At 37.9% G+C, this 12,321-nt stretch overlaps 1 protein-coding gene and 1 long non-coding RNA gene across 33 annotated transcripts in view; one reads left to right on the top strand and one right to left on the bottom strand.

The window, feature by feature from the left end:
- The window catches only part of DMD (dystrophin), a 1,241,706-nt gene that overhangs the window by 799,473 nt on the left and 429,912 nt on the right, over nucleotides 1-12,321 (bottom strand). The gene's annotated exons all lie outside the window — the stretch shown is intronic.
- Nucleotides 1-12,321, top strand: part of LOC310905167 — an 80,831-nt gene that overhangs the window by 53,670 nt on the left and 14,840 nt on the right. For 5 of the 9 annotated variants that reach the window (XR_014588818.1, XR_014588819.1, XR_014588820.1 and 2 more), the window contains 3 exons: nucleotides 981-1,036; nucleotides 8,523-8,638; nucleotides 9,684-11,089. This is a non-coding gene — a long non-coding RNA (uncharacterized lncRNA). The remainder of the gene's footprint in view (nucleotides 1-980; nucleotides 1,037-8,522; nucleotides 8,639-9,683; nucleotides 11,090-12,321) is intronic. The other 4 variants (XR_014588816.1, XR_014588817.1, XR_014588815.1 and 1 more) reach the window with 3 other exon arrangements.

The following is a 12,321-nucleotide window of genomic DNA, read 5'->3' as shown; positions in this document are numbered from 1 at the left end:
CACTACTCACCCCACACCCAGCTGGATGAAGGGAAGAGAATCAGAAGAGCAAAAAGTTAGAAAACTTGTGGGTTGAGATTAAGATAGTTTAATAAGAAAGAAAAAGAAAATCAGAAAAGAAAGAACACAACCAAAGGGAAAAAAACAAGTGATGTACAACGCAATTGTTCACCACCAGTTAACTGATGCCCAGTCAGTCCCTGAGCAATGGTAGCCCCCCAGCCAACTCCCCCCAGTTTTATTGCTGAGCATGGTGCCATATGGTATGGCATATCCCTTTGGTCAGTTGGGATCAGCCATCCCAGATATGTCCGCACCTTCCAAGTTTCTTCTGCACCCCCAGCCTACTCACTAGCTGGCAGCTTGGGAAAAGGAAAGACTTTGACTCTGTGCAAGCACTGATCTGCAACAACTAACATATCCGTGTGTTATCAGCACTATTCCACTACAAATCCAAAACATAAAACCATTCAAGCAACCAAACCAGCACAACATGTCGATAACAATTTTTAAAAACAAAACAAAACAAAAGCATGTAAGTTACACAGTAGCTCTTTGAAGGAGTTCTTCTGTTATTTGGCATGAAAGTTTACCTCCCATACTTTGTCTAGTGATTCAAATGTAAAAAGACTGTTGTACAAGAAATTTATCATTAATTCCATACATGCTTAACGTTAAGTGCTAGCAGAAACACAAGAGCTCTGAGTTTTTACTGTACAGGTTGCCTCAGAGAGCCTGTGGAGTCTCTCCCTCCTTGGAGGTCTTCAAAAGCCACCTGGACACATCCCTGGGCAACCTGCTCTGGGTGTCCCTGCTTGAGCAGGGAGTTGGACCAGATATCCTCCATAGGTTCCTTGCCACCTAAACTATTCTTTCGTTCTGTGAAATCAATTTTGGTTTAGCTAAGACTTCAGTACAGAAAAAAAAAAAATTAATGTATTCTGGCAGACTCAATAATACATCTCATTCTCTCTTCCCAGAATGCAGAATACTCCACATATATTTGGAAATTAACAAAAGATACCTGGTCCTACAGGTACGTCCTATCAGTATTTTTGGTTTCAATTTCGGACTTATCTTTAAATCTTTATAAATTATAAAAGAAATTTGAAAACTTAATTCTACATAGAAGTGGCTGGAAAAAATGGCACAGTTCCCAACCCCCCCACCTCCTCGCCCCCCTGTCCCTCCCCCCATCTTATTATCTCAATAATATCACAGTATACAGAATATGCTCATTTTAAAATATACATGACGTAGGCTTCATTTCTATGACACTGTTTCAGTGCTGGAAGTATTCTGCTGTGACCACTATCTTGTCTTCTCATTAATATTTTAAACAAAAAGAAGTGTTTAGTTCTCCTCAGTGTCTACTTTTAATTGATGCTTACAAGAATATCCATGTCTTTATAAATACAGCAGTATACTCTGAAGGAGAACAAACATTTGTGCCAGCTGTGATTCTTCCATTTGTTGTTCATTATTTTTCATTTCAGCTGTTCTAGCAATCAGATAGGTAAATGGCTTATTATTTATCTACACAACTACCTCACACAATAAATAAAGCAAATATCTTACAAACAATATACATGCCAAAAAAATATTTTCTTATTCTGACAAATAAAAAGCAGCTGTCAGAATCCACATACAAATAGGAAAACAAAATATTAATTACAACAAATAGCTAAATGAACATTGTTACGAAGCATAGAATTTCAAGCTGGGTCTGCAAATTTTTCTTTGAAGGCTCTTAAATTATTAGATCTAAAAAGATTTCCGTTGTCCTGTGCTATATGCCTCTGCCTTCATTTCTTTTTTTTCTGACTCCTAGTCTAATATATTCTCTTTACCACCCGTTAGACTAATAGATATTTGAAATCCTAGCAGGTAGACAGAGAATAAATTTAAGTTTATGCACTTTCTTGCAAGAAAAATCACCAGTTCTTTGGTAATAAATCTGCTCTCATTTCTGGGGGAAAAATTTGCCAAGCTAACCTACACCCTCTAAAAACTAATCCCCCATTCTCAGAAAGCACAGAAGATGCTTTAAAAATAAATAAATAAACAAAATTATGTAAACTATGCTATTATTCAGATTGTAGTTTTGAAAGAAAAAAGTAAATACAAACAAAAAAAGAATTATCATGGATTTTTTTTCAAAAACAAGGTATCTTCCCTAAATTCAATTCAGAATCATCACTTAGTATTTCATCCATTTTCTTGGCAGTGATCATCCACAATAGGATTTAAAGGAATAAATTCAAAAGAATAGAAACAAATTAGGCCAGAAGTCAAAAAATAATTTAAAATCGGAAGTCTTGTAACCTTAACAAAAAATATACTATTAACACATTCATAAATCAAGAATCTTAAAGTCTTTGGAGAGCTCTGAAAGCCATTCCATTACCTTAACAAGGCAGTTGTACTGAAGTATTGGAAAAATATTCAGCATGAATTGCCAGTTGTTATTGAGAGGAATCTTCTGTTTTTGAAAAGTTTATCCTGGCAGATTAATATTATTTAAAAGAAAACTGTGAGTTTTTAGTACTTAAACTGAGATATGTTACATGAAGCACTTGGATGGGATCCACTTCACTAAGAGAGGCACGTCTTTTCTAACGGGATGGCCAACCTAGTAAGGGGGGCTTTAAACCAGGAAGGATGGGGAAAGAGGAGAGTTACAGGGACAAGGTAGGCAGCAAAAAAGCAGCTTAAGTTGGGACACGTCTAGCGGGTGCACACAACCAGGGAAGCGAGAACAGGACATGACTATGGAGGATTCTATTGCAACCCTCCTGGGAAACCTGTAGGTTCATTCACCTCCCTGAAATGTTTGTACAACAATGCATGTATGTAGCATGGAAAGAACTGGAGATTTATGCGTGGTCACAACAGATCTCATCGCAATTACAGAAACGTGGTGGTATAGCTCTCATGACTGGAATGCTGTCATGGAAGATTACATACTTTATAGAAAAGACAGGCCAGGAAGGCAAGGTGGTGGAGTTGCTCTTTATGTGAGAGAGGAACTAGAATGCATCAAGCTCTGCCTAGGGGTTGATGAAGAGTGATTTTAGAGCTTATGGATGAGGATTAAAGGGCAGGCTTCCATGACAGACACTGTTGTGGGTGTTTCCGGCCACCTGATCAGGAATAGGAAGTAGATGAAGCCTTCTACAGACAGCTGGAAATAGCCTCACAAGCACAAGATCTGGTTCTCACAGTGGAATTCAACCACCCTGACATCTTCTGGAAAGACCACAGAGCTAGGCAGAAACAGTCCAGAATGTTCCCACAGCGCATAATGCTAACTTTTTGACACAGGTGGTTGAGGAGCCAACAATGAGAGGTGGGCCACTGGACCTCACGATAACAAAATAATAAGGGCTGGTTGCAGATGTGAAGGGTGGGGACAGCCTTGGCTGCAGTGACCATGAGATGGTGTTCAGGATCTTGCGAGGAGGAAGCAGGGCAAAAAGTAGGTTTGTGACCCTGGGCTTCAGGAGAGAAAACTTTGGCCTCTTCAGAGACCTACTTGGAGGAATCCCATGGGTTAGGGCCCTAGAAGGAAAGGGGGTCCAGGAGAGCTGGTCATTATTCAAGTATCACTTCCTCCAAGCTCAAGATCGATGTATCTCTATGAATGAAAAGGGAAACAAAGAGCAGGAGATGTGCATGAATAAGCAAGGAGCTCCTGGCAAAACTCAAATAGAACAAGAAAGCACACAGCATGTGGAAAAAGGGACAGGCCACTTAGGAGGAATATAGAGACATTGTCAGAATACACAGGGATGCAGTGAGGAAATCTAAGGCCCATTTGGAATTGAATCTGGCAAGTGATGTCGAGGACAATGAGAAGAGCTTCTTCAAATACATCAATAGCAAAAGGAAGACTAGGGAAAATGTGGGCCCACTGCTGAATGGGGCAGGTGGCCTGGTGAAAAAGGACACAGAGAAGGCAGACTTGCTGAATGCTTTCTTTGTTTCTGTCTTCACTGCTAAGACCAGCCCTCAGGAATCTCAGATCCTAGAGATGAGAGGAAGTCTGGAGAAAGGAGGACTGGTTAGAGTTAATTTAGGCAAACCTGACACCCACAAATCCATAGACCCCAATGGGGTGCACCCATGAGTGCTGAGAGAGCTGGTGGATGTTATTGCTAGGCCACTCTATCATCTTTGGAAGGTCATGAAGAACAGAACAGGTGCCTGAGGTATGGAAGAAAGCCAATGTCATGCTGGTCTTCAAAAAAGGCAAGGAGGACCCATGAAACTATAGGACAATCAGTTTCACCTCCATCCCTGGAAAGGTGATTGAACAGCTAGCTCATCCTGGAGGTCATCTCCAAGCACATGGAGGCTAAAAAGGTGAGCAGGAGTAGTCAGCATGCATTCACCAAGGGGAAATCATCCTTAACTAATCTGACAGCCTTCTATGATGGGATGACAGGCTGGGTAGATGAGGGGAGAGTAGTGGATGTTTTCTACCTTGATTTCAGCAAGACTTTCGACAGTGTCTCCCATAACATCCTCATAGGCAAGATCAGGAAGTGTGGGATGAATGAGTGGACAGTAGTGTGGACTGAGAAGTGGCTGAATGGCAGACCTGGGAAGGTTGTGCTCAGCAGCACGGTCTAGTTGGAGGCCTGCAGCTAGTGGTGTTCCCCAGGGGTCACTACTTGGTCTGGTCCTGTTCAACTTATTCATCAATGACCTGAATGACGGAATAGAGTGCACACTCAGCAAGTTTGCTGATGACACAAAACTGGAAGGAGTGGCTAATACACCACAGGGCTGTGCTGTTATTCAGAGGGACCTGGACAGGCTGAAAAGTTGGGCAGTGAGGAACCTCATGAAGTTCAGCAAAGGCAAGTGTGAGATCCTTCGCCTAGGAAGGAATAACCCCATGCACCAGTACAGGTTGGGGGCTGACCAGCTGGAAAGCAGTTCTGCAGAGAAGGACCTGGGAGGCCTGGTGGACAGCAGGCTGACCATGAGTCACCAACATGCCCTTGTGGCCAAGAAGGCCATCAGAATCCTGGGGTGCATTAAGAAGACTGTGCCAGCAGTTCGAGGGAGGTGATCCTCCCCCTCTACTCAGCCCTGGTGAAGCCACACCTGGAACTATGTTCAGTTCTGGGCTTCACAGTACAAGGGGGACATGGAACTACTACAGAGAGGCCAGCAGAGAGCTCAGGGACTGGAGCATCTGTCATATGAGGAGAGAGCTGGACCTGTTTAGCTTGAAGAAAAGAAGGCTGAGAGGGGATCTTATCAATGTTTATAAATATGTGAGGGGAGGTTGTCAAGAGGATGAGGTCAGACTCTACAGTTGTGACCAGTGACAGGAGGAGAGGCAATAGGCACAAACTGAAGCACAGGAAGTTGTAGATGAATATGAGAGGTCACTTTTTTACTGTGAGGGTGACAGAGTACTGGAACAGGTTGCCCAGAGAGGCTGTGGAGTCTCCTTCTCTGGAGATATTCAAAACCTGCCTGGATATCATCCTGTGCAACATGTTCTATATGGCCCTGTTTAGCAGTGGTGTTGGGCAAGATGATCTCGAGAGCTCCCATCCAACCTCAAATATTCTGTGATTCCTTAAGCACCTTCTATATAAAGAAAAGAAACTACTTTGTTGGATACAGAGCAACGCCCTGAGTTTACATGCTCTGCTTGAAGAAGTATTCTCACTCTCTGACTAAAGATGTCTGGAGACTACCTTCTCCAGGGAAGGTCTCCACAGAACAGCCTCCCTCTTATCCTCCCCCACATCCACCATGTCTTTGTCTAGACAGTCCATTTGAAAAAGTCAAGAGAAGTAAAACAAAACACTTGCTGCTTCTAAAATACAGGCTGAAAAACCTGTCTGATATGAGAGAAACACCAGAAGAGCTAAATTCCACCACACATTTTAATTTCTGTGACATTCTGTTCATCTGGAGTTACAGTTACTTGGCTAACGAGTCCCAAAGGAGCAGGAGGAATCAGGTTTCACCATAGAACATTAAAACTGTGAAATAAACAGCAATCCACCCTTGATTAAGTGCTGTTGCCTTTAAAGGGATATTATTTGTTTTATCCAGAAAACAAATTTGCCCAATAGAAGTTCACTATAGCTTGATTTTTATTAGCAAATTTCCTTCATTTTCCAGTGAGCATAATTACAAGCCTAAACAATTTACTTCAGTTTTGTTAACTGTTGAGGATGGATAACTACAATTAACCTGAATATTCTGAAAGTAGTTCTTCTCTGTAGGATACAGTGCCAAAAAAGCAAATAAATAACATTAAAACGTAAGAATGGTTAAATAAAAATAAAAATAAAACTCTTCAAAAAGTGATCCACCAGCCAGCTTATATAAGCTTTCCAGTTCATAAGTGGTTATTCCTTGCCAACTTATGTTCTGTCAAGAAGCAGTTCCCTGCCAAAATTTAGAGTTCCAGTGGAAAGAAGCACTTTTAAGAGGTAAATGAAATTGAGGATGACATAAATACCTAAACAAGCTCCTGTATTGTATGTGTACTGCACACAACTACCAACAAGAAAAAAATCCCACAGTTTATAATATGGTATTATATTATGTACATACAGCCACACAGAGTGCAAATTGAAAAGATTCATCCAAATATTGCTTCCAAGTTTCAAATGCATGTTTACTTATAAATAGCATAGCCCTTCCCATTCCCTAATATTTTGCTTTCTCGAAGCTATGACCAAATAACTCTGACATTATTTGTGCTGATTCTACTCGGCTTTTGCATCAAACTAATAGCCAAGTAACTTTGAAAGAAGAAAGCTTAAGTGTCTGCTGTGTTGCCAGAGAGTTTGTATTACTATACATAAATTGCTGATGTGGTTTCTCTTACATTTGAGATAGAAATTCTGAAACATACTTTACCTAATACAGTGCTGAGAAGCAAGATAAGGCTTGAGCCCTAAAAATACAAGAAATCCTTTGCCCTGAACAGATGTATGTAGGATTTTCAGATAATCATAATGTAGGAAAAAAATAAAACTGCAACTTTTAAATCCTATAAACTGCGTAACACTACTGGCTTCCATGACAGCAATAACAACAACAAAAAATATCTTCCAAATATTTTAATATTACTTGCTGCTGTCCCCCAAAGACATTTTGGGCACTGTACTAAAAAAAAAAAAAAAAAGCCCTCTCTTCCATAACACTGAAGGAGACTCTCAAGGTTGATTTTTTGAATTTTCAGAAATTATACAGCTTTGTTCCCTGAAAAAGAGAGGCTTGCTTTATTTCCTCCCTTCAATCAAACAGTTTTTATTTAAAGGCTTATTAACAATATTGACACAAAACTAACTTTTTATTAGAATTTCTGAAAACAATACTACTATCTCAATATGCAGCTGTTTAGAAAGTACTTAAAAGATGTACAACAGATAATTGAAGAAGCTATTAGATTGTTGAAATAAACAGAATCTATTGTAAAATATTAGTTTCTACAACGTAAACTCATCACACGAGGATTTGAGTCTTGCAACGTTTGTATAGAAACTCCCACTGCAGCATCAGCCTCAACTGAATTATCTAAAATAAGGACAAAATTTAAAAATGTATGCCTATTAAACAGGGCACTAATGACAGTTAACTAAAAACTAAGAATCAATGAAAAAAAACCTGTTGAGTCCCATCTTAATGTGAAAGATGAAGTCACAGATTTGGCTGCACTGGTTCAATTTTATTGGCAAGGCTCTATCATACAGTCTGTGTATTCCATTCCGCACTAAGTACTAAGAGTGAATTCAAGTCCTCTTCGCAGAGAAGTAACTAACTCATTTAGTCTGCGATCTTACAAAACATTTTGCTGTTGGTGGTGGGTTTTCTGGTTTTTGTTTTTAAAAATAGTAAAACTGAATGGCTCCACTTCTTTCCAGTGACATAGACAAGCAAGGTATTATCTGAAACAGGACTAACCAAAAGTCAGGTTTTTGAAAGGCTGTTCAGGGGCCTACATGAATAAGCATGCAGATCAAAGTATTGTTTTGCAGAATAAAATTCACAGTTTGCAAAAGGAACTGGTATTAGAAGGCACAAAATGCATATAAAGCCTTGAAGTGACAGTGGAAACTTGGAGGACAGACGAGTGGTGACCTACTCATTTTGTTTCACCATTCATTTTGTTCTTTTTTGTAGATTTGAATATCTGTTCACCTAAAACTAGGTTTGAAACTCCCTCAAGAAAAATCCATTAAAATTTCAACAGACTTTTCCTTAAGAAAGTACACATTTTAAACATTATGACCTACAGAATACCTTCAAAATGCTGACCAGTCATGTTTTGTAGGCTCTGTTGAACAAGCTCACAACAACAGCATGAAGAAAATCTTTGCAGAAGTTTAGCACATTTGTGTTTACCTTTCACAATTATGAAGATAGCTCAGGATCTGTGGGAATTAAGTGCTGTGGAATTCAAGTATATCTGGTATTAAAAAATTCAGTGGCAGAGAATACTTTAAATCCATCTGAATGTCTGTTCTGATTTGCTGCAGAAGTGCAAAGGAATCTCGAACTGATATGCAAGTACTGTCCTGGTTGAGTGAACTTGACAATACCTCTGGTTTTGAAATCTGAAAAATCAGACCTACACCTATGCTGAGCAGTTAAGGTGATCTATATTTTTCTTTAGTTTTGTTACAGTGTTAGACATTTATTCAGTAACACCGTAACTTCTGTACCTTAAACTATATCTAGCGTACGTAGCTTCTTAGCAGTAAAGGATAAAGATAGAAAAAAATAAAGTAAAAACTGCAATGCAACAAAATATTAGTTTTATGAAATAGGGTTACATCTGTTAATATTTTAACATATGAAGTTTATTAATATTTTTGTTAGTGAGAAAAAATGGTAAGATTTTAATGGCAGTGAGTGTAGCTATAATAATTTTGCTGAGATAACGAGTAAAAGGCAATATTTAATTTTCTTGTAATAAACACTGATGTACATTGCTGAAAGCTGCAGTTCGGTTACTCAAAACCCTCAACTGCAAAGGTGTGTAGGGGGGGAACAGTTCCAACTATGCCCTACTGAAAAGTCCTGAAAATAAAGATCAAAATAATTATCCCGAATGATAGCTGGAGTCAGGAATAGTGTACAAAAAGGTAAGATTAGCAGGCACCTAAACAGTAATTTTGCTAAGGATATTTGAGAAATCAAAACAAATGGGCTGTTCCAACATATTGTACATTTGCCATTTTTCTTTTATAAATGCTTAAGCTAGAAAAGTTTTTTACTTAGGCATTGCTTATGTCAATCCCTGCCAAAGGTATATCACTCAGAATAAAAAATAGGACAACAATACTCAAAGACTGAAATGATATTTCTGCTATAGAATTTCATAAAACATTCTGTAGTTATTCTCCAAAAGCTAGACAGTAGCATAATTCCAGTTGATTCCAGATTATCAGTTAATGGAGTATTAGGAACATTTTGCCTAACTGGATTGGCTGTTAACACACACAAAAAGTAAAAATATTACTGTTGTACAACTGTTATCTTAAGAAATTTAACTCCAACCACTCCACCTGTTTACATGCTGCAAAATTACATGGAAAATGCAATTTTGCTGATTCTGTGTTTGCAAGATTTGTGACATGCTATGGAAGAACTTGAAGAGCTGCATCAGTAATGTCACTCATTCTTTTCCCCTCTAGATCCTCAAGGACAACTGGTTTTGTATGAAATTTGAGAAAAGCAAATGGGAAAAGAAATAACAAAAAATGCCGAAGATAGACAACTGGATACAATCAAAACAAAGCTGTTCCTGTTTTTTTAATCGATGTATTTACTTATTTATTTATTTAAGTAGCAGAATGTTTAAGGATTGTAGCTACATTTTCATGCAGAAAAAAATCCATACTTCAGGTCAAATGTGAAAAACTGCTTAAATCTCTATCCCCTCCCCCCCAGACTCATCCTCCTTAAAAAAAATTTATATGTATTATGCACCATAGTACAAATGAAATTACCTGTTTTTCATTATTTTAGGCCAGGGTACTGTTTACAAATATAATGCACTTTTTTTTTTATATTTAATAGATCTTACTTTCACAAGATATGTACATTTGTTTAATTAAAACCAAAAAAAAAATCAAATTATCTTTCAGTATCATTGCAAGACACTAGAGAACATTATTAACTAGTACGTTTTGGTTACATATTGAAAATCTAACATAAAATTCCATCAGGAATTAATCAGTAAAAATTGTTTTGATGTCAAGTTTTAAATTTGAAGAGTAGGTTTCTTGCTGATTGTCACTAGATGCGTTACTCCTGCACCTAAATGAAGACTAGTCACTTAGTTAATATTGGCTCTTATATGCATGACTCACACACTGTATGTATCATAATGACAAATGAGGTCTTTAAAAAGTTAGCTGTAACAGACACAAAAAGACTAGCTCCTCTTTACAGGAGCATACAATTTGTAAAAATAAATCTTTAAAAAATAGTTGAAACCCAAGTGATTCACTTTGATATATAATCATAAATACTTCTACTTCAAAACGTTAAAAAAATAGTAATTTATTGTAAATGAAATAGGAGGAGGATTTCTAACTTTAATGGGATTATAACTGTAAGAATACAGAAAGTATATTAATGTGCTGATTTTTTTTTCCATTAGGTTAATCATGAGGAAAAACAATCTATGTCATGCTAATCATTTTTAAAAATGAAAGTTTTGATCCAATGTTTATTAACTGTATGCATTCTGTCCACCAGCAAGTTGTTCAAACAGTTTAGTAATTTGAAAAGAAAAGCCTTAAATGTAATTATCTGAGGGAAAAGAACTGTTCACAATGGACAATCAGAACATCTCAAGCCCATAAGTCAATTCTAAGGCATTTAATACTTTTCCAGCTAGAAACATCTGCTCATGTTTTGCATAAAAGTAGGCTTCTACTAGCATTTCTGGCGTGTTGTCATCTATGTAGCATGGAAAAATACATTTTGCAAATGTAAATTCTTTTTTTCTTTTTTGACCACTGGCAGATCTTGAATTAGAGCCACGCTGACTCTATTAGGCCCCATACTGTGGTGCCATTCTGCTTGGGGCACGGTAAGCTCCAGTCTCTTATCCTCCCTTCACTTCACAGTCAAGCTGTTAAATACATTCAAGAGAGATACAGGTTAATACAACTCCTAGCAACAGCTTATGTGACTGTGACATAGTAATCAGTTTTGAGGTAGCAATATGTTTTGAGGTAACCTGTTCTACATTTTATTCTAATCTTTTCCATTGTCCTGTTCTTTTTGTTTGATTGTTTTTTCTTAGTGAAGAGATTCCACTAGTATATTTTTGCCTTTGTGTCCTGTACAATGTTTTTTGTATAGCATTTTACTGTGTTTTCCATCTTAACTGTTAAATAAATAGAAAAAAGTTCCCCCCCCCCAAATCGTCTCTAGTAAACCAGTTACCAAACAGAACATCTGTCATCTGGTGGGAAGTAAGGTGAGGGGGAAGGTGATAATAGGAGAAAATAGACATCTAATTGCTTCAACAGAATCTGTAAAGGTTTGGAATACAGAGTCCTCCTTGACTGTATGCCAATGATCCATATGTGAAGTGTCAAGAACATTTCAGGATGCAAATGAATACTGGAGCAACGATATGAATAAAAATGAGAACTTGTTTTGAGAAACCCAAAGTAAATGCAATTCAATATGTTGCTAGCATTGGAGAAGTAGCGAAATAATCAAGAGTAAAGCAAGGTATTTCAAAAGCAATACATACCGGAAAGACTGATAAATCAACGTTTTAGTAGCTCTATTTAAACAGGCAACAGAAGGTGGCTTGCCTATTTTAGGCATTGTAAGCCACAGCCTAATAGAGTAAAAGTAAGTGTACGTGACACTGACAAGTCTGAAGCAGCATCCAAGACCCTAAAGAGAACTGAAAATGCTACAGCTCTGTTAAGCCAATCTGGATTTGAGGATATTGTAACTACAATACCTACTTTAAAAGTTCCCTGCAAACTGGAATAGGTGTATGCACTGCAACAAGAGTTGATGACTGGGATTCCAACTGGTATATTATGCATATGTCAAATAAACATTAAAATATATATAGCAGGTCTCAAATCTACAGTGGAATATATCAAATTTTATATATCACAAGAAAACCATAATTATTGGAACTTCAGAGAGTGTGTTTGGTATTATCTAGCAGCACTGTAACGCTTTGCTATGTGCCTGAACAGATGCACTCCTACGTAGTATTGCACCAGTTTCTTGATGAAAGAATCCAAGTGTCCCGAGATAACAGGAAAAGCACATCCTGAAGGAACGACC

This window comes from Anser anser (genome assembly GCF_964211835.1).
Source record: "Anser anser genome assembly, chromosome: 1".
Taxonomy (NCBI): domain Eukaryota; kingdom Metazoa; phylum Chordata; class Aves; order Anseriformes; family Anatidae; genus Anser; species Anser anser.
The sequence above is the reverse complement of the archived record's forward strand: the minus strand, read 5'-3'. Positions and strand labels throughout refer to the sequence as shown.